The sequence below is a fragment of the Scyliorhinus torazame genome, chromosome 2 (genome assembly GCF_047496885.1).
Source record: "Scyliorhinus torazame isolate Kashiwa2021f chromosome 2, sScyTor2.1, whole genome shotgun sequence".
In the NCBI taxonomy this organism is placed as follows: Eukaryota; Metazoa; Chordata; class Chondrichthyes; order Carcharhiniformes; family Scyliorhinidae; genus Scyliorhinus; species Scyliorhinus torazame.
In genome coordinates this window covers 291673450-291693476 of record NC_092708.1, presented here as the reverse complement: position 1 = coordinate 291693476, position 20027 = coordinate 291673450, and the positions used below count along the sequence as shown (strand labels likewise).

At 50.9% G+C, this 20027-nt stretch overlaps 1 protein-coding gene across 5 annotated transcripts in view; it reads right to left on the bottom strand.

Moving 5' to 3' along the window:
- The window catches only part of akap6 (A kinase (PRKA) anchor protein 6), a 1059704-nt gene extending 1058133 nt beyond the window's left edge, over positions 1–1571 (bottom strand). For 4 of the 5 annotated variants that reach the window (XM_072488434.1, XM_072488451.1, XM_072488470.1 and 1 more), the window contains exon 1: positions 1484–1571. The gene's annotated coding sequence lies outside the window, so the exon portion shown is untranslated. The remainder of the gene's footprint in view (positions 1–1483) is intronic. The other variant, XM_072488442.1, reaches the window with a different exon arrangement.
- Between the last annotated feature and the right edge of the window lie 18456 nt (positions 1572–20027).

The window sequence follows — 20027 nt, the reverse complement described above, 5'->3', positions numbered from 1 at the left end:
CAATTTATATTGAAGACTGGAGAGCAATTTATTCTGATCCATGTATAATTCCTTTATCGGGTTATCCATTTGAATGAGACTGTCTGCAGGTTACTTCCCATAATCTTTACTAAACGTAGCCCAACCCAGTCATAGCTGACTTAGCAAACAGCTTGGCAAATGAGGCACTCCGAGCAGAGCACCAGGTCCCTAGTGGTTAACTTCGAGGCTGCATTTGCAGCACAGTGCCTCAGCTGTGTAACTCAGACGTCTCACTCCTCCCAGCGGCAACCGCATCACAACCACAGTCTAAGGCTATGGCCAGTTTCCCTTAAATTACTACTCCTGCATTATTTACAACCAAGCAGAATTGCAAGTAAGGACCGCCTAGCGGCGTACACAACACACTTTAAAAAGCCTTCAAAAACAAAAAACATCTTTCCCATGTCTCTTCTTTTTTTACACATATCTCTAATAGTCTGAGCTCTGATTGTAGTGACATTCGATCTGACTGACTGAAAATGTCATCGCACACAGAAATGAAAAAGAAAATGATTGAAAGCACTCGAGCTTCCTCTCATGCCTCAGCTGCATGAGGCCCAAAGGCCTGTAAAATGCACCTTTAATGCATCATAAGCATTTTTAGTCTTTATAAGCATATCGTAAAGCACATTGAGTATCTTACATTTCACAAATTGTCATTATCTTAAATCTTATCACATTGAGTATTAAGATATTGAAGATATATCAAAAGCACACAATTCCAGATTTGCACATGCATGTCTTACTTTAATCTTGTATAATTCTTATTCTAAACATTTTAATATAGACAGTTCAGGAGAGAACTATAATGAGAATTTTTAATCTCCTCAAAATTACTGCTCTCATCCATTTTTTATTACCTCAACATATTGTAATTTACAATGCCTTGAATTTGCATCAACTATCGTAATGTTCATGTCATGGAAGGACAGCTTAAGGCGATAACCAAATTAGAATTGTGCCACTGGCTGCAGGATGAATTTACAACTATTGACTACACTTGCAATGAAATACTCAGCACTTTGGTATGTGGAAAGATTATGCCTTACAGCAGTGATACCTAGAAAGAACAATATGTGATAGTTTAAGAGCATGAAAAAGCACTATAATTATCTGTAACATTAATGAGGTGTTAGATCGCACAACATTTTTAGCCTTTTTATCATAGGATTTGCCAAGTCAGTAAGATACATTTTCCAATAGAGTCAGAGAAAAGTGAACAGAAACGAGTTGAAAAGGCTTGAGTCTGCAGCAGGAATTTGGGCCTGCATCTTATTCCCATCTGCAGAGTACAGTGTATTGATGCGGCAGCCTCCCTCACAAGATTTGAATAATGCCAAACACAAAGAAAAAAATTTGTGTAGGCGTTTCCACCCCACAGCACACTGGAGTTTATTTCTGAAGTCTGAGACAATCACCAATTGTTATTTTTAAAAAGAAAATACAACGGCAAAGAGCTTACCATTTCCCTTTATATCATCTTGCCTTAGGTTTGATCGCGTCTGGGAGGATGTGCTAGGAGGTGCCTCGTTTGACCAGCTGCATGCTGCTATGACATCAGTCAGATGATACAGCTCGTTATGGGAAAGACTACTGTTGCTATGGAAACTGAGATGTGATGTGAATTTCTACTGCAAGCCCATTGGCACTTTGAACAAGGTGGTCCCTCTATGTGCTGCCAGACTTTGGCTGGAGACAACAGTTTTCCTGATAAGGGTGAACAGAAAGGGATCTGCCTCACAGCAAAAATCTTTCTGCAACTCAGAACATTTCATTTGTACACATTTGCCCCGAGTCTGCGTGGGTCTCACCCCCACAACCCAAAGATGCAGCCAGTAGATGAATTGGCCGCGCTAAACTTCGCCTTAATTGGAAAAGAAAAATTGGATACTCTAAACTTATAAAAAAAGAACATTTCATCTGTAAATGTGGAGTATTTGCAAACAAGGCAGCATTACGATAGTGTGCCTTCTTGGAAACACATACGAAAGAGGAAAGGATTCTAATCTGGTTAAAAAAAAAGTTGTTTGGTCAATTAGCAAAAACTAATCTTCAAGAGTTGAGGAGATGCACTTTAACTTTTGCGACAACACAGAAAACCAACAAGAAACATAGAAAATAGGAACAGGGGTGGGCTATTGGGCCCTTGGGGCCTGTCCCACCATTCAACATGATCATGGCTGATCCTCTTGCTCTGATGTAAGAACTGATGAGTGGGTCTAATTGGATTTCCGCCACAAAGAGAGCCAGTGCAGTCTTGAATGGCCTCCTGTGCAACACTGATTTTCGATTCTATCATTATATAGTTTATACCAGTGCTCTGACCACTAACATCCTGAACGGGGTCTCCCATGGGGTGGCTGGCATGCTTGTTTGCTTCTAGCAGTCAGTTCTTTAAAATGCAAATCAGAACCCCATGACGCATGAGGAGTTCCAATTACAATTTTGATGGACAACTGGATGAACCCTGTTATATATGTGGGTGGTTGTTGTGATCTTGCATGGTCACTTTAAGAGTCTAGTCACATGAAAGCCCATGACATCATCGGCTGCTTCGCAGGCTTCTCCTCAGTCTAGATCAAGCCTTTATGCAGTTCACAGCCATCCAATAAACCTCAGTTGATTACTTGCTTCAGCATTTCCATTTGTTTATCCTGCAAGTATAACACACAACAGGATGTCACGGTAGCACAGTGATTAACAATGTTGCTTCACAGCGCCAGGGTCCCAGGTTCGATTCCCGGCTTGGGTCACTGTCTGTGCGGAGTCTGCACGTTCTCCCAGTGTCGGCGTGGATTTCCTCCGGGTGCTCCGGTTTCCTCCCACACAAAAATGTGCAGATTAAGTGGATTGGCCATGCTAATTTTACATTATCGTCCAAAAATGTTAGGTGGGGTTAGTGGGTTACAGGGATGGGGTGGAGGTGTGGGCTTAAGTGGGATTCTCTTTCCAAGGGCCGGGCAGACACAATGGGCCAAATGGCCCCTTCTGCACTTAAATTCTACGATTCAAAAACAGGAGAAAAAAAAACTGGCGACAAGGAATGGATCAGAAAAATTATTTTCCGAAGCTGAAAAGAAAATTGAAACTTTCAACAGTCGATGTTGTGGTAGATCAACAATAGGCCAACGATTGCACCTGCCAATAATAATAATAATAATCACTTATCGTCACAAGTAGGCTTCAATGAAGTTACTGTGAAAAGCCCCTAGTCACCACATTCTGGCGCCTCTTCGGGGAGGCCGGTACGAGAATTGAACCGTGCTGCTGGCCTTGTCCCGCATTACAAGCCAGCTGTTTAGCCCACTGTGCTAAACCAGCCCCTGACCAGCAATGGACCGATACTGTTGTTGGGCGGCAATTAAGAAGGAAAGGCCCATACTTTCAATTTAAACCAGCACTCCGAGGTCAGGCTCCAGAGTTCGCCACTTGCAGCGTAGTAGGACATAGAAGTAGAGTGGGAGAGAGAAAACATTTCTCGCAAGCTGCTACAATTCACTTATTCAACATTATTGACTAGACCATTTATTTAAGGGAAGTTAAGAACAGATTTTAGTATCACTGAAAAAATGGCACAAACATTTGGCGCCATCGACCCATTTGAGAAAGAATCTGAAAATTGGAAGTCATATGCACAAGGATTTCACTACTATATCCTAGTCAACAAGATTTCAAAGGATATATGGTCCCTGTGTTCCTTGCTGCCATTGGCAGTAAAACTTTTAATTTAGTTCACAATCTGGTCCAGCCCGTTAACCTATTGACAAACTTATCAAGAATTGGTCAAGAGGATCATTATTCCCATAACCAACTAATAATCGTGAGTGGTTCCAGTTTCACCAAAGGAATCAGCTAGAAAGGGAGAATATATCACAATTTGTTGCAACCCTAAAGCACCTCACGGGGAATTGTGAGTTTTGTGATTCTTTGGATGATACAACCAAAGACCACTTTGTTTGGGCGTTGAGGAATGGGGCCATACAGATGAGATTGCGAACGGATGACCCAATTCATCTCCCCATGAGCCTCATGGAGTATGAGCTACCACATTGAGGGGCGGAGGCCTGTCAGTGAGATAGTTAACTCTGAACATTAAAAGTAGCCCAGGTAGGAGCCGAGCTGCAGAGTAGTCCCGGCTGGGACTGGTACTGTGACTTGTATATACTTTTCTTTGGCAATAAACCTTTCATTTTAACTCTCCTTTCCGGACTCCTCTGTGACCACTAAATTGGCGATGAGGGTAAAATGGAACTACAGTCAGTGCTGCCAGCCATTGGAATGCGGCCATTTCTCTTCGCGAAGGAATAAGGTTTGCACCTTTTTGAAAATGCCACTCTTTGGTGTGGAGGACTGGATTCAGTACACGGAGCGTATGCACTCTTCTTTTTTTTAGAAAATATTTCATTGAGGCATTTATAATTTTGACATTTTAACATTTTAAACAACAGAGAGATCCAACACACGCAAAAACCCCACAATAACACACCCAACAACCCCAAGTCCTAAACTCTAACTATCCACACATTAGATTCCCTGCCCTTAATCGTCACTTCCATGTCTCCCCCCCCCCCCACCCCGCGCCCCCCCCCCCCCCCCCACCCCTGCCGATGGTCAATTTTCCTTGAAGAAGTCGATGAACAGCTGCCACCTCCGAGCGAACCCCTGTAACAAATCCCTTAAGGTGAACTTAACTTTCTCTAGCCTATGCCACTGACCCAAACCCCCGACTTTGGAGGTTCCAAGTTCCTCCATCCCAGCAAAATCCATCTCCGAGCCACCAGGGAGGCAAACGCCAAATCGTCAGCCTCTCTCCCCCCCTGGTATCCCGGATCTTCCGACACTGCAAATATTGCCATCTCTGGGCTCGAGTCACCCTCCCTTCCAAGACCTCGGACATGACATCTGAAAATTCCTGCCAAACTCCCCTCAGCCTCGGACATGCCCAAAACATATGTACATAGTTTGCAGGACTTACCCCACACCGCCCACACCTGTCCTCCACCTCCTCAAAAAACCTACTCATCTGGGCCACAGGCATATGAGCCCTATGGACCACCTTGAACTGGAACAGGCTAAGCCTGGCACACGATGAGGATGCATTGACTCTCCTCCTTCTCCCATAACCCGACTTCCAACTCCCCTCCCAGCTCTTCCTCACACTTCCTTTTCACCTCCCCAATTGGGACCCGTTCCCACTCCATCAGTTCATTATATATTTCCAAGACCTTTGCCTCCCCAACCCCTGTTTTAGACAACACCTTATCCTGTAGTCCCCTTAGTGAGAGGCGAGGAAAGCTTATAACCTGCCTCCGGACAAAATCCCGTACCTGTATGTACCGGAACCCATTCCCACCCAGTAATTCAAACTCCTCCTCTAGCTCCTCCAGGCTTGGGAAATGCTCCTCAATGAAAAGGTCCCCAAATCTCTCAATCCCTGCCCGCTGCCACCGCCTGAACCCCTGTCTGACTCCCCGGAGCAAACCTGTGGTTATCACAGATCGTTGACCACACCGATGCCCCCTCCAGTCTCATTGGGCAGCACGGTAGCACAAGTGAATAGCACTGTGGCTTCACAGCGCCAAGGACCCAGGTTCGATTCCCCACTGGGTCACTTGTCTGTGAGGAATCTGCACGTTCTCCTTGTGTGTGCGTGGGTTTCCTCCAGGTGCTCTATTTTCCTCCCAGTCGAAAGACGTGCAGGTTAGGTGGATTGGCCATGATAAATTGCCCTTAGTGTCCAAAAAGGTTTGGAGGGGTTATTGGGTTACGGGGACAGGGTGGAAGTAAGGGCCTAATGTGGGTCGGTGCAGACTCGATGGGCCGAGTGGCCTCCTTCTGCACTGTATGTTTTATGTGCTGCCTCCATTGACCATTGCCCCTACACTCTCAGGGTTGCCATTACCACTGGGCTTGTGGAGTACCGCGCCAGCGAGAACGGCAAAGGTGCTGTTAACAAAGCCCTTGCAAGATGCCACCTCCACTCGCTCCCACACCGATCCCTCCCCCACTACCCATTTCCTAACCATCGATATATTAGCCGCCCAGTAGTAATTAATAAAGTTCTGCAGGGCCAAGCCCCCCTCCCTCCGGCCCCGTTCAAGAAGGACCTTCTTCACCCTCAGGGCTGTCCCGGTCCATATAAAACCCGAGATTGCCGCATTCAACTTCCTAAGAAATGCCTTGGGGATGAAGATTGGAAGACACTGAGACACAAACAGCAACCTTGAGATTACCAAACTGATTCCAGGGATGGCGGGACTGTCATATCAGGAGAGATTGACTAAATTGAGATTATTCTCGCTGGAGTTCAGAAGAATGAGGGGGGATCTCATAGAGACTTATAAAATTCGAAGAGGACGAGACAGGGTAGATGCAGGGAAGATGTTACCAATGATGGATGTGTCCAGGACCAGGGGTCACATCCTGAGGATTCAGAGTAAACCATTTTGGACAGATACAAGGAGACATTTCTTTACACAAAGAGTGGTGAGCCTGTGGAATTCATTACCACAGGAAGTAGTTGATGCTAAAACTTTGAATATATTCAAGAGGCAGCTGGATATAGCACTTGGGGAGAATGGGATCAAAGACTATGGGGATAAAGCAGGATTAGGCTATTGATCAGCCATGATTGTGATGAATGGCAGAGCAGCCTCGAAGGGCCAAAAGGCCTCCTCCTTCTCCTATCTTCCATGTATCTATGTACCCTCCCCGTCAGTGACAGTGGGAGCATGTCCCACCTACGGAAGTCCCCTTTCATTTGCTCAATCAACCTGCCCAAATTTAGTTTATGAAGCTGACCCCAGTCCCTTGCCACTTGAATCCCCAGGTACCTAAAACTCCCTCCCACCACTTTGAACGGCATCTCCCTCAGTCTCTTCTCCTGCCCCCTTGCCTGAATTGCAAAAACCTCACTCTTGTTTGTAACCTGAGAACCAACCAAATTCCTCCTGTATCCCCATAATTCCTGCAATTCCCCCCAACGGGTCTGTTATATAAAGAAGCAAATCGTCCACTTACAGCGAGACCTTATGTTCCCCCCCTCTCACTATCCCCCACCAAATGTTCGATGCTCTCAGTGCCATTGCCAAAGGCTCCATGGCCAGGGCAAACAGTAGTGGGGAGAGTGGACACCCCTGACTCGTCCCCTGGCATAGACTAAAATATTCTGATCGAACCCAGTTTGTCCTTACATTCGCCATCGGTGCCTGATACAGCAACCGGACCCAATCCACAAATCCCTGCCCAAACCCAAACCTTCTCAGGACATCCCATAAGTACTTCCACTCCACTCAATCAAAGGCCTTTTCTGCATCCATGGCCACCACCACCTCGACCTCGCGCCCCTCCGCAGACATCATTATTACATTCAGGAATCGCCTAATGTTGGATGTCAGGTGTCATCACTTCACAAATCCCGTCTGGTCGTCCCCTATTACCTCCGGGACACAATCCTCTATGCGTGTGGCCAAGATCTTTGCCAGCAATTTCACATCTACATTTAACAGGGAGATTGGCCTACACGAGCCACAGCTCTCCGGATCCTTATTCCGCTTCAAAATAAGAGAAATCGATGCCTGCGATAACGTTGGGGGAGCACTCCCAGCTCCTTTGATTCATTAAAAGCCTTTACCAGGAGCGGACCCAACAGCCCGGAAAACGTTTTATAAAACTCAACCGGGTATCCGTCTGGTCTCAGGGCTTTACCCAATGGCATCGCCCCCAACCCATCTATAACCTCCCTAAGCCCAATTGGGGCTTCCAAATCCCCCACCAACTCCCCGTCTATCCTCGTGAACTCCAGCCCTCCCAGAAATCGCTTCATACCCTCCTCCCCGGCTGTGGGTTCCGATTTATACAATTTACTATAAAACTCCAGAAACACATAATTCACCCCCACCGGATCCAAAACCAACTTCCCCCCTGTATCTTTTACTTTCCCAATATCTCTCGTCACCTCCTGTTTCCTCATCTGGTGCGGCAGCATCCTGCTGGCTTTTTCCCCATATTCATACACCACCCTCTTCACCCTCCTTAGCTGTCCCTCTGCGGTACCTGTGGACAGGAGCCCAAATTACAGCTGCAGTCTCTGACGCTCCTTGTGGTAAACCACTGTTGCACCTATATTAGATGATGTATGGTAGGACCTGTACTACGTTAGTCCCTGCCTGCTGGCTCCGCCCAGTAGGCGAGTATAAATATGTGTGTCCTCCTTATAGCAGCCATTTCGCCAGCTGCTGTGGGAGGTCACACATCTTAGAGCAATAAAGTGTCAGTTGTATTCAACTCTGCAACAGTCCCTGGAGAGCTCAAGTAGTGGTGGTAAAGACCGGGGAGAAGCATAGGATAGTCATTGACTACAGCCAGACCATCAACAGGTTTACGCAGTTGGACGCGTACCCTCTCCCCCATATAGCCGACCTGGTAAACAGGATCGCACAATACAAGGTCTTCTTCACGGTGGTTCAGAAGTCCGCCTACCACCAGCTACCCCTCCGTAATAGTGACCGCAAGTACACTGCCTTCGAAGCAGATGGGCGGCTCTATCAATTTTTACGAGTTCCCTTTGGTTTCACTAATGGGGTCTCGGTCTTCCAGCGAGAGATGGACCGAATGGTTGACCGGTACGGCTTACGCGCAACGTTCCCGTATCTGGATAACGTCACCATCTGTGGCCATGACCAGCAGGACCACGACACCAACCTCTGCAAATTTCTCCAGACCGCGAAAATCCTTAATCTGACATACAATAAGGATAAATGCATGTTTAGCACCGACCGTCTAGCCATTCTAGGCTAGACCTTATGGAGTTCCCACTCCCTCACTGCCCCAAGGCCCTGAAGCGCTGCCTCGGGTTTTTCAGTTATTACCCCCAGTGGGTCCCCAACTACGCAGACAAAGCCCGTCCCCTAATCCAGTCCACAACCTTCCCCATGTCGACGGAGGCCCACCAGGCCTTCAGCCGCATCAAAGCAGACATTGCAAAAGCCACGATGCGCGCCATCGATGAGTCCCTCCCCTTCCAGGTCGAGAGCGATGCGTCCGACGTTTATCTGGCAGCCACCCTCAACCATGCGGGCAGGCCCGTGGCTTTCTTCTCCCGTACCCTCCATGCTTCCGAAATTTGGCATTCCTCGGTTGAAAAAGAGGCACAAGCCATAGTAGAAGCTGTGAGACATTGGAGGCATTACCTGGCCGGCAGGAGGTTCACTCTCCTCACGGACCAACGGTCGGTTGCCTTCATGTTCAATAATGCACAGCGGAGCAAGATTAAGAACGACAAAATCTTGCGGTGGAGGATAGAACTCTCCACCTTCAACTACGAGATCTTGTACCGTCCGGGGAAGCTAAACGAGCCTCCTGATGCCCTGTCCCGTGGCACTTGTGCCACTGCACAAGTGGGCCGCCTCCGATCCCTCCACGGGGACCTTTGCCACCCGGGGGTCACTCGCTTTTTCCATTTTGTCAAGACCCGCAACCTGCCCTACTCCATCGAGGAGGTCAGGTCAGTCACCAGGAACTGTAAAATCTGCGCAGAGTGCAACCCCCACTTCTACCGGCCAGAGAGGGCGCATCTGATAAAGGCTTCCCGTCCCTTTGAACGCCTCAGCATGGATTTCAAAGGCCCCCTCCCCTCCACCGACCGCAACACGTACTTCCTGAACGTGATTGACGAATACTCCCGGTTCCCTTTCACCATCCCCTGCCCCGACATGACCACAACCACCGTCATCAAGGCCCTCCAGGGTATCTTTACACTCTTCGGTTTCCCCGCGTACATACACAGTGATAGGGGGTCCTCCTTTATGAGCGACGAACTGCGTCAATTCCTGCTCAGCAAGGGCATCGCCTTGAGCAGGACGACCAGTTGCAACCCCCGGGGAAACGGGCAGGTAGAGAGGGAGAACGGAACGGTCTGGAAGACTGTTCTACTGGTCCTACGGTCCAGGGATCTCCCAGTCACCCGCTGGCAAGAAGTCCTCCCGATGGCCCTCCACGCCATCCGGTCGCTGCTCTGTCCAACCACAAATCAGACACCTCATGAACGTCTCCTTGTTTTCCCCAGGAAGTCCTCCTCCGGGACCTTGCTCCCAACCTGGCTAGCGACACCCGGACCCATCCTGCTTCGGAAGCACGTGCGGGCGCACAAGTCGGACCCATTGGTAGAGAGGGTCCACCTGCTGCACGCTAATCCCAGTACGCCTACGTGGCATTCCCTGACGGCCGGCAAGATACAGTCTCCCTTCGGGACCAGCCGCCCGCCAAAACCCCACGCGCACCCGAACCATTGCCCCCACCCCCACCCCCCCCCACAGCACCTCACTGGAGGGTCAGTACTCCCGCCGCTCCTGCCGAGGCCCGACCACCCACCGACACCCCCTACAGGTGCCCCCCCCCCCCCCCCCCCCCCCCCGTGTCAACCTTTTGCCCCAACAGCGCCACCTAGGGGTGACGAAGCTGCCAGAGAGGACGAAACCACGCTCCCGGAGTCGCAACCACCGGGACCCCCATCAGAATCACCACCGAAGCCCAGACGCTCCAGAAGGACAACCATGCCACCCAATCGACTGATTGCTTCACTGTGAACACTTTGTAAATATCCTCGACACCACGGTACCTCCATACCTGGTCATACCATGCCAAAGGCGACTGTTAGAACTAGCCACCACCCCCGCCGGACTCCTTTTTAACAGGGGGTGAATGTGGTAATACCAGGTATTGCGGTACCTAAGAGGCTGATAACCATTGGTTAGACCCAGGAGTCTACCATTGGCTGTTGTACGTAGCTCCGCCTGTCAACGGTGCCGTCCCAGCAGCCTTCACTTTCTGTATCGAAGCTGCTGGCGAACAGGTTCTAGTAGATTAAAGCCTTCAGTTATGGAATCGCTTTGTCTTGAGTGTAATTGATTGCACATCAAGCCCATGATGTCATCGGCTGCTTTGCAGGCTTTGTCTCAGTCTAGATCAAGCCTTTGTGCAGTTCACAGCCATCCAATACACCTCTGCTGTTCAAACCCACGTGCATATTATCCTGCAAGTACAATACACAACAAACTCAGTTTTTTCCAATGGTACTGGAGGGCAGGTATCAAAAAAGTAAATTTCACATTTTCAGAGTGAATCAGGAGGACAGAAGTGCTCCTTCAGTTTCACCAGAATAATAATGAAGAGGAAATTACTGTGGATTGTGGAAACCTGAAATAGAAATAGAAAGAGCTAAAAAAACTCAGCACGTGGCAGCATCTGTGGAGAGAGAAACAACGCTAACAGGTGGAATTTTCCACTGTCGGGATTTTTCGCTCCCGCTGAAGTCAATGGACTTTTGAATGGCTCATCGCATTTTCCAGCCACACCCTCTCTGTGACAGGGCCAGAAAATTCAGCCATAGGATCAAGTCCAACGTGACTCTTCTTTGGAACGGATGTGAGGTGTAAATGTGATGGGTTTTATGCTGTTAATAGGGTGGGGGGGCAGATGGAACAAAGGAGAATCTCTGCCTGATGATTCCAGTCTTCCTCTGCAGCCTTTACAAAGCTGGTTGACCAGGAAAGGAACATGGCACATCCTGGGTGGGGCTGTTGAAACACTGAGTAGCTTTTATGCCCCAGCTCAATTTGCAAATGCAAATGCCAACATCAGTTATACTGATATGTTTTTCCAGCTGGAGGGTATGAGAGTACATCTGCAAGATTTATATTTGCATATTTAATATTATTCCGAATTTCTATTTTGTTATTTTGCTCAATTGTTTCTGCCCACACGTCCATTTTTTAAAAGTATGTTTTTATTCAAATTTTTACAATTTAACCTTTTCACAATAGTGCTGAAAAACATCTGCTCCTGCACCCGTCTGCAGCTCCATCAGGTCTGACATCCCAAATCTGTCCTACAGGGGACTTGGCTCCAAGTCCACATGCAGAACCTCAGACATGGTGCTGAAACTGTCTCCCAACTTTGGGCAGTACCAGAACATATGGACATGGTTGGCTGGGCCCCTCCCACACCGCTCGCATCTATCCTCCACCCCCTCAAACAGCCGGCTGATCCTCACCTTTGTTAAGTGAGCCCCATACACCACTTTTAACTGAATCAATCCCAGCCTTCGTAGCACTTGGCACCATCGTCCTTCTTCCAACCCCATCCCCAACTCTTCCTCCCACTTGGCCTTAATCCCTTTCATGGACATCCTGTCCTCCTCCATGATTCTACTAAAGATCGCCGAAACAACCCCATTCTCCAACCCCCCTACCGACAGCACCTCCTCCAGCTACAAGGAGGATGGTGCCACCGGAATGTTCGTGAAGACCTTTCCTGCGAAATTCCACACCTGCATATAACTGAAGCCCTCCTCACGTTGGTGCCCATACTTCGCCCCGAGCTCCTCCAAACTTGAGAACTGCCCCTCCAGAAACAGATCCTTCGGGCATGATTCTCCGGCCTCACTGCGCTCTCGCTCAAGCATAACGAGGCCGATGAATAGCGGGAGAGGCCAAAAACGAGATCCGCGCCAGGTACCAAACAGTTTGCGATGCAACCGGCCCGCTCCCATAGGTGAAATCGGAATCTCGCCGTAGTGTGGCGAGAAACCACTTAAGCACCATTTCCATATAATTAACGAGAGCGACCCCATATCCAACAGCCTCCCATCAGTCAGTGGCCTCACCAACAAGTGGTCGCTGGTGCTGGTTAGTACTCCTTTTGAAAAATGTGAACCTGGTGGAAAGGCTACTTTGGGGAGCCGAGGAGTTGAGTCGCCATCTTTTCTCACAGGCAAAGAGCCCAGGGGTGCTGGGCTTGCTACCCCAGAGCTCGGCTGGTGGTGGGGGACCCTCTGTAGGAGTGGGCCGCCATGGGGGGATGTGGGGGAGGCACTGGGGGGGGCAATTGTTCACAGCATCACCATGCCAACATCTGGATTGTGATTACCCATTCTGGGTGCAACCCTTGTCCCTGCCCGTCTGCCCCACCGATCAGCCATAACCCCCACTGACTGCTGAGGACTCTGGCTGAAAGCTATTGCTAATTGGGAATTGACAATCGTGGGTAAGTGGGCGCTTCACACATCCCAAGTAGATTCCCGTGTGTGGGTGGACCACGTAGCATGTGGGAGTCATTCTCCAGTATCCCAATCACACCTTAATGCCTGGACACTGTGCTTGAACACTGCGGGAGGCAACACCACATACACAACATCCGAACACGGGGCTGGGGCACAGCTCTGGGGACATGTCCACACCCGATGGTGGGTGCCAGAGGGAGGGGGGGTGCCTGGAGAGATAGGCAAAGGATCCGGGGGTCAGCCTGCATTGCGGAAGAAAGTGACAGAGGCATCAGGGTGGTTGTGCAAAGAGGTGTTTAATCGGCTGTACAATACTCCATTATCGATAGTACCGCCCTTCCCCAACCCCCCCAGCCCCCACATCCCCACCCCCGACCTACCCCACACCATACCCCCTCCTCCCCTACCCCAGTGCCCTCAGTGATCCTCAACATGCCTGGCCCTCCCAGCTTTACCACTACGTCTTGGTGCTTCCCCAGGATGCACAGCAGTAGGGGAGGCAGCCAGCTACTTACCTCGTCCCATCGCCTTCGATGCCCCGGTGGGCATTCTTTGCGGCTGGAGTGCCCTGGCTCACTTTGCGGTGGCACATGCACCGCCGTGCAACCCTGTCTTGTGTGATCACCCCGAGATGCGGCCTCATCGAATGGGTGGAACTTGGGGGAACTGATGCCCCCACCGTGGCCACTCCATGGGACGGTTCCGACCTAACACTCAGCAACCCCTCCTCCCGATCAGTGCCCACAGGGCCTGGGGTTCACCTTGGGATAGAGGGGCAGCTGGTTCGTGCCCCAGCTGTCCTTGCATCGTCCGGCTCTGCCAGCCCTGTCATTTCCACATGGTCCACACCATGGTGTCGACACCCTCAGCGATGCTCCTCAGTGACTGGCGCAGTCTCTGCAGTGCCTCAGCCATGCCCAGCTGCGACTGAGACAAGATCCACAGTGCCTCGGCTATGCCCATCTGAGAGCGGGACATATCACGCAGAACCTCATCAAGGTCAGCCTGGCACTGGGTGACATCCCCCAGTGAGGCGATCATTCTGTCGAGACTCTCAGCCATGTCTGTCACCGACTGTGTGACGCCTTGGACACCTTCACTCATGATGCTGACGTCATGCACCAGGTGTTCCACTGAGGTCACCATCCTAGCAGGGTCGGTCTTCGTGCTACTCATTGCCGGCGCCATCTCCTTCAAGCTGTTATGAATCTGCTGAAGCGACGCTGACATCTCCCTCTGAATGTCCCGGCCGCTCCATATTGTCTCCATCAGCTCCATGTAACCCACTTCCACAAGTTCAACAGCAGGCTGGGACCCAACTGGGTCCTGGGATCCAGCAGCCTTCTGACCGCTGTCCCGCCTGGGGGTTGCTGCCTCCACCTGATGTACATCATCAGCAGTGTGGTGCTCAGCAGATTGTGCCTCAGTTGCCTGTCCACGAATATTTCCCACCTTGGTGTGTGTATCTATGCTGGTGGGGGGTGGAGATGACAGCTGTGCTGGGACCACGGTGGCATCCTCGGAGCTCTCCTCCGAGGTGTTCTCCTCGGAGTCAGGAGAGTGGGCCACATGGGATGGGCTGGTGCCATCGGCTGGAGGACCTGTTGGAGAATAGACATGTGGTCAGTGGGAAGGATGGGTCAGTCTGTAAGGCAATCACTACTCATGCTTCACAGGTCCCACGGGGGGAGCGAGGTGGTTCCTCACCTCCGCGTGGGTGACTGATCTGTCCTTGGCCACCCCAGTCACCTCCAGGGCCTGCTCCTCAAAGGAGATGAGGATTCTTATGTCTGGCACCCCGTCGCTGTTCTGGGACCTCTCCAGCTGATTGTGGGATAGCTTTTCCTGCAGAGACATGGAGGGGGCACCATTAGCCACGCGCATGGTTCAACGATGGGAGGGGGGGGTGAAGGCTGGGATGGGGGAGCGGGAAGAAGGGAGAGAAGGGCTGGGGGTCCGTTGGAGAGTTGGGGGGGTGGATGCTCCCAGGGGGGCGGAAGAGTCTCGGGGGTGGCGGGGGAGGGGGTGGGTGGCATTGGTGTCTACTCACTCGTGCTGCCCGGTGTAGGTCGTTGACCTTCTTCCTGCACTGCTGCCAGTCCTCTGGGTCATGCTGTTGGAACTAACAGCTGCCGCTACCTCATCCCAGGCAGCACTGGCTGCCTTGTGGCTCACCCTCGGAGGGATAGGACATCCCTGCTGGCCTCCACTGTGTCCAGGAGCCTCCCCAGGTCAGCATCCCCGGATCATGGGGCTGTTCTCTTGGGTGCCATTGTTGCGAGCTGGCTGGTGTTGGCTGAACAAGTGCAGTTTAAGTGCTGCTCGATCTTGTTAGCGGGGGGGGGGGGGGCTGGCGAGTGTGGTCCAGGTGAAACAGCTGGCGAGCGTTATTTGCGGCGAGAAGCCCATGAGGCCTCGTTAAGTGGACCAATTAATGTTGAATTGCATTGCCGGCCTCACTGGGACGAGCGCCAGGAAGCTCGCGGCAATTCCCACTCGCTACCATACTTAGAAATCTATCTGGAGAATCGTGCCCTTCATCTCTTTTACCCCTTTCTCCTCCCAACCCTGGAACCTCACATCCATCCTCCCTGGCTCCCTAATTCCCTCTTATCGGCATCACCCTCGAACCTGCGCTCAACTTGAAGTATTGTCAGAATGATCTGCCAATCTTTAGCATGGCTACCACTACAGGATTACTCGAATCCTTCCCCAGGGCAAACAGTCGCAGCACCATTGGCAGCAGCCACAACCCTGGCCCCTTACAAGAGCCCGCCTCCATCCGCACCCACAAAGCCTCTGTCTCCTTATTCCAGCCCCGCACCTTCTCCGTATTCGCTGACCAGTAATAGTGTAATAGGTTCGGAAGGGCAAGCCCCACGACAAATCTCAAAAGGATAGCTTCAAAATCCAAACCAGGGTCAAGCAAGTCTGTGTGTTAGCTCCCATATTATTGAAATCTTCCTGACAGTGGCATTTATGACTAGGAGGAGTTTGCTACCAATTGTTCAAAATGGTGATAACTTGTCCATCAAGCTACATCACGGTTTTAAGCACCATGTCTTAATGATGAAGCAGAACAACGACAGAACAGGAAACAAAATGAAGCAAATCCTGTTGGTCGAGGATCTGCCTGATCAGCTACATGGTAACAAATGGTAGACTTCATCCTCGAATCGAGGGACCGCTGATGATGACAACAGTATTGTCCTAATTCTCGTAAGCATCTAATTAACATGTCTCCCATTAGACCATAAGACCATAAGACATAGGAGCGGAAGTAAGGCCATTCGGCCCATCGAGTCCACTCCACCATTCAATCATGGCTGATTTCAACTCCATTTACCCGCTCTCTCTCCATAGCCCTTAATTCCTAGAGAAATCAAGAATCTATCAACTTCTGTCTTAAAGACACTCAACGTCCCGGCCTCCACCGCCCTCTGTGGCAATGAATTCCACAGACCCACCACTCTCTGGCAGAAGAAATTTCTCCTCATCTCTGTTCTAAAGTGACTCCCTTTTATTCTAAGGCTGTGCCCCCGGGTCCTAGTCTCCCCTGCTAATGGAAACAACTTCCCTACGTCCACCCTATCTAAGCCATTCATTAACTTGTAAGTTTCTATTAGATCGCCCCTCAACCTCCTAAACTCCAATGAATATAATCCCAGGATCCTCAGACGTTCATCATATGTTAGGCCTACCATTCCTGGGATCATCCGTGTGAATCTCCGCTGGACCCGCTCCAGTGCCAGTATGTCCTTCCTGAGGTGTGGGGCCCAAAATTGCTCACAGTATTCTAAATGGAGCCTAACCAATGCTTTATAAAGCTTCAGAAGTACATCCCTGCTTTTATATTCCAAGCCTCTTGAGATAAATGACAACATTGCATTTGCTTTCTTAATTACGGACTCAACCTGCAAGTTTACCTTTAGAGAATCCTGGACTAGGACTCCCAAGTCCCTTTGCACTTCAGCATTATGAATTTTGTCACCGTTTAGAAAATAGTCCATGCCTCTATTTTTTTTTCCAAAGTGCAAGACCTCGCACTTGCCCACGTTGAATTTCATCAGCCATTTCTTGGACCACTCTCCTAAACTGTCTAAATCTTTCTGCAGCCTCCCCACCTCCTCCATACTACCTGCCCCTCCACCTATCTTTGTATCATCGGCAAACTTAGCCAGAATGCCCCCAGTCCCGTCATCTAGATCGTTAAGAGAACAGCTGTGGACTTCCAGGTGCGGCGATGACTAGCTAAGTCACACGTTTCGGCACCTCCCGTTTCAACGGACTTTTGGGCTCTTATCGGGAGCCCCAACGGAAATTTTCAAAGGCTAAACCCAGTGTGAGGCGACATAGGAAGGAGTCCCCCCCGGGTGTGGATGGAAAGAAGTGATAGTAGTGGCCAGATTGTGGAGGATCCTCTGGAGCAGTGACAGAGAAGGGAAGGGAGAAGCAAGATGGCGGCTGAGGGAGCCCAGTTGGTATGGGGCCTGGAACAACAGGAGTTCGTCCGGCGATGTGTGGAGGAGCTCAAGAAGGAGGTGCTGGCGCCGATGCTGCAGGCGATTGAGGGGCTGAAGGAGACGCAAAAGACCTAAGAGATGGAGCTCCGTGGAGAGAAGGCAAAGGCTGCCGAAAATGAGGACGAGATACAGGGCTTGGTGGTGAAGATGGAGACGCACGAGGCGCTACACAAGAGGTGTATGGAGAGATTGGAAGCCCTGGAAAATAGCTTGAGGAGGAAGAACTTTAGGATTTGGGGTCTTCCCGAAGGGGCAGAGGGAGCGGATGTTGAGGCGTACGTGAGCGTGATGCTCCATACCTTAATGGGAGCTGAGGCCCCGACGGGACCCCTGGAAGTGGAGGGAGCATACCGGGTCCTCGTGAGAAGACCAAAGGCAGGGGAAACACCGCGAGCAATAGTGGTGAGATTCCACCGCTACAAGGACAGGGAGATGGTCCTGAGATGGGCTAAGACGACACGGAGCAGCAGATGGGAGAACGCGGTGATCCGTGTCTACCAAGATTGGAGTGCGGAGGTGGCGAGAAGGAGGGCGCGTTTCAATCGGGCCAAGGCGGTGCTCCACAGGAAGAAAGTGAAATTCGGAATGTTGCAGCCGGCAAGACTGTGGGTTACACACCAGGGCAAACACCATTACTTCGAGACGGCAGAGGAGGCGTGGACATTCATTCAAGAGGAGAAGTTGGACTAGATTTGGGAAAGGATGTTTGGAATGAAGTAGCGAGGTGGTGGCAAGAAATTATAAATCAGACGGGGGAATTTTTTTCCCCTCGAAGGAGGGGGACACGAAGAAATGTGGGCGCCGGTGGGGAAGGGGATGGGGAAGGAGAGAGGGAGCTGCGCCATTAGGGGCGGGGCCGAGAGGGAAGCGCGGGCTCTGTTCCCGCGATATGGAAATTGTGGCGTAGGAACGAGGGGGCCTCACACGCAGGGAGGCTAAGGATAAACGGGGGAAGACGAGGTCAGCCAGAGTTTGCTGACTCCGGGAAGCAATATGGGGGGTGCAATCAAGCTAGAGCGGGATATAGCGGGGGGGGGGGGGGGGGAATTAACTGGGTTGCTGCTGCTAAGGGGGAGCTGTTACGGGATGGGATGGTCGGGACGGGAGGGTGCTGTCTGGGGGACAAGCGGTTGCGTGGGAACCGGGTGAGGAGCTGGTTTAAAAAAGGGGATGGCTAGTCGACGAGGGGTAAAGAGCCCCCCAACCAGGTTGATCACGTGGAATGTGAGAGGGTTGAATGGGCCGATTAAGAGGGCAAGGGTATTTGCGCACCTAAAGAAGCTAAAGGCAGACGTGGTTATGCTTCAGGAGACGCACCTGAAACTGGCGGATCAGGTCAGATTAAGAAAAGGATGGGTGGGACAGGTATTCCACTCGGGCTTGGATGTGAAAAATAGAGGGGTGGCAATTATGGTGGGGAATCGTTTGAGGCGAAGACCATAGTGGCGGACAGTGGGGGTAGGTACGTGATGGTGAGTGGCAGATTGCAAGGTGAAGCGGTGGTGCTGGTGAACGTTTTTGCCCCGAACTGGGATGATGCGAACTTTATGAAGCATATGTTGGGGCGCATCCCGGACCTGGAGATGGGAAAGTTGGTAATGGGGGGGGACTTCAACACGGTGCTGGACCCAGGGCTGGACCGGTCCAGATCTAGGACCGGGAGGAGGCCGGCAGCGGCCAAGGTGCTTAAGGGCTTTATGGAGCAGATGGGAGGAGTGGATCCCTGGAGATTTACTAGACCGAGGAGTAAAGAGTTTTCCTTCTTCTCCCACGTCCATAGAGTGTACTCCCGGATAGATTTCTTTGTCCTGGGAAGGGCACTGATCCTTAAGGTGGCAGGAGCAGAGTACTCGGCTATAGCCATTTCAGATCATGCCCCACATTGGGTAGATCTGGAACTAGGTGAGGAAAAGGAGCAACGCCCACTTTGGAGATTGGACATGGGACTGTTGGCGGACGAGGGGGTATGTGGAAGGGTGAGGGGATGTATTGAAAGATACCTAGAGGTCAATGATGACGGAGAGGTCCAGGTGGGAGTAATCTGGGAGGCGCTGAAGGCGGTGGTGAGAGGGGAGCTGATTTCCATAAGGGCCCATAAGGGGAAACAAGAGGGTAAAGAAAGGGAGAGACTGATTGGGGAGATTTTGAGGGTGGATAGGCAATATTCAGAGGCTCCGGACGAAGGGCTACACAGGGAAAGACGGAGACTACACACGGACTTTGATTTGTTGACCACGGGTAAGGCGGAGACGCAGTGGAAGAAGGCACAGGGAGTACAGTATGAATACGGAGAGAAGGCAAGCCGACTGCTGGCCCAGCAACTTAGGAAGAGGGGGCGGCGAGAGAGATCGGAGGAGTTAGAGACGAGGAGGGAAGGATGGAACAGAGAGCGGAGAGGGTGAACGGGGTATTTAAGGTATTCT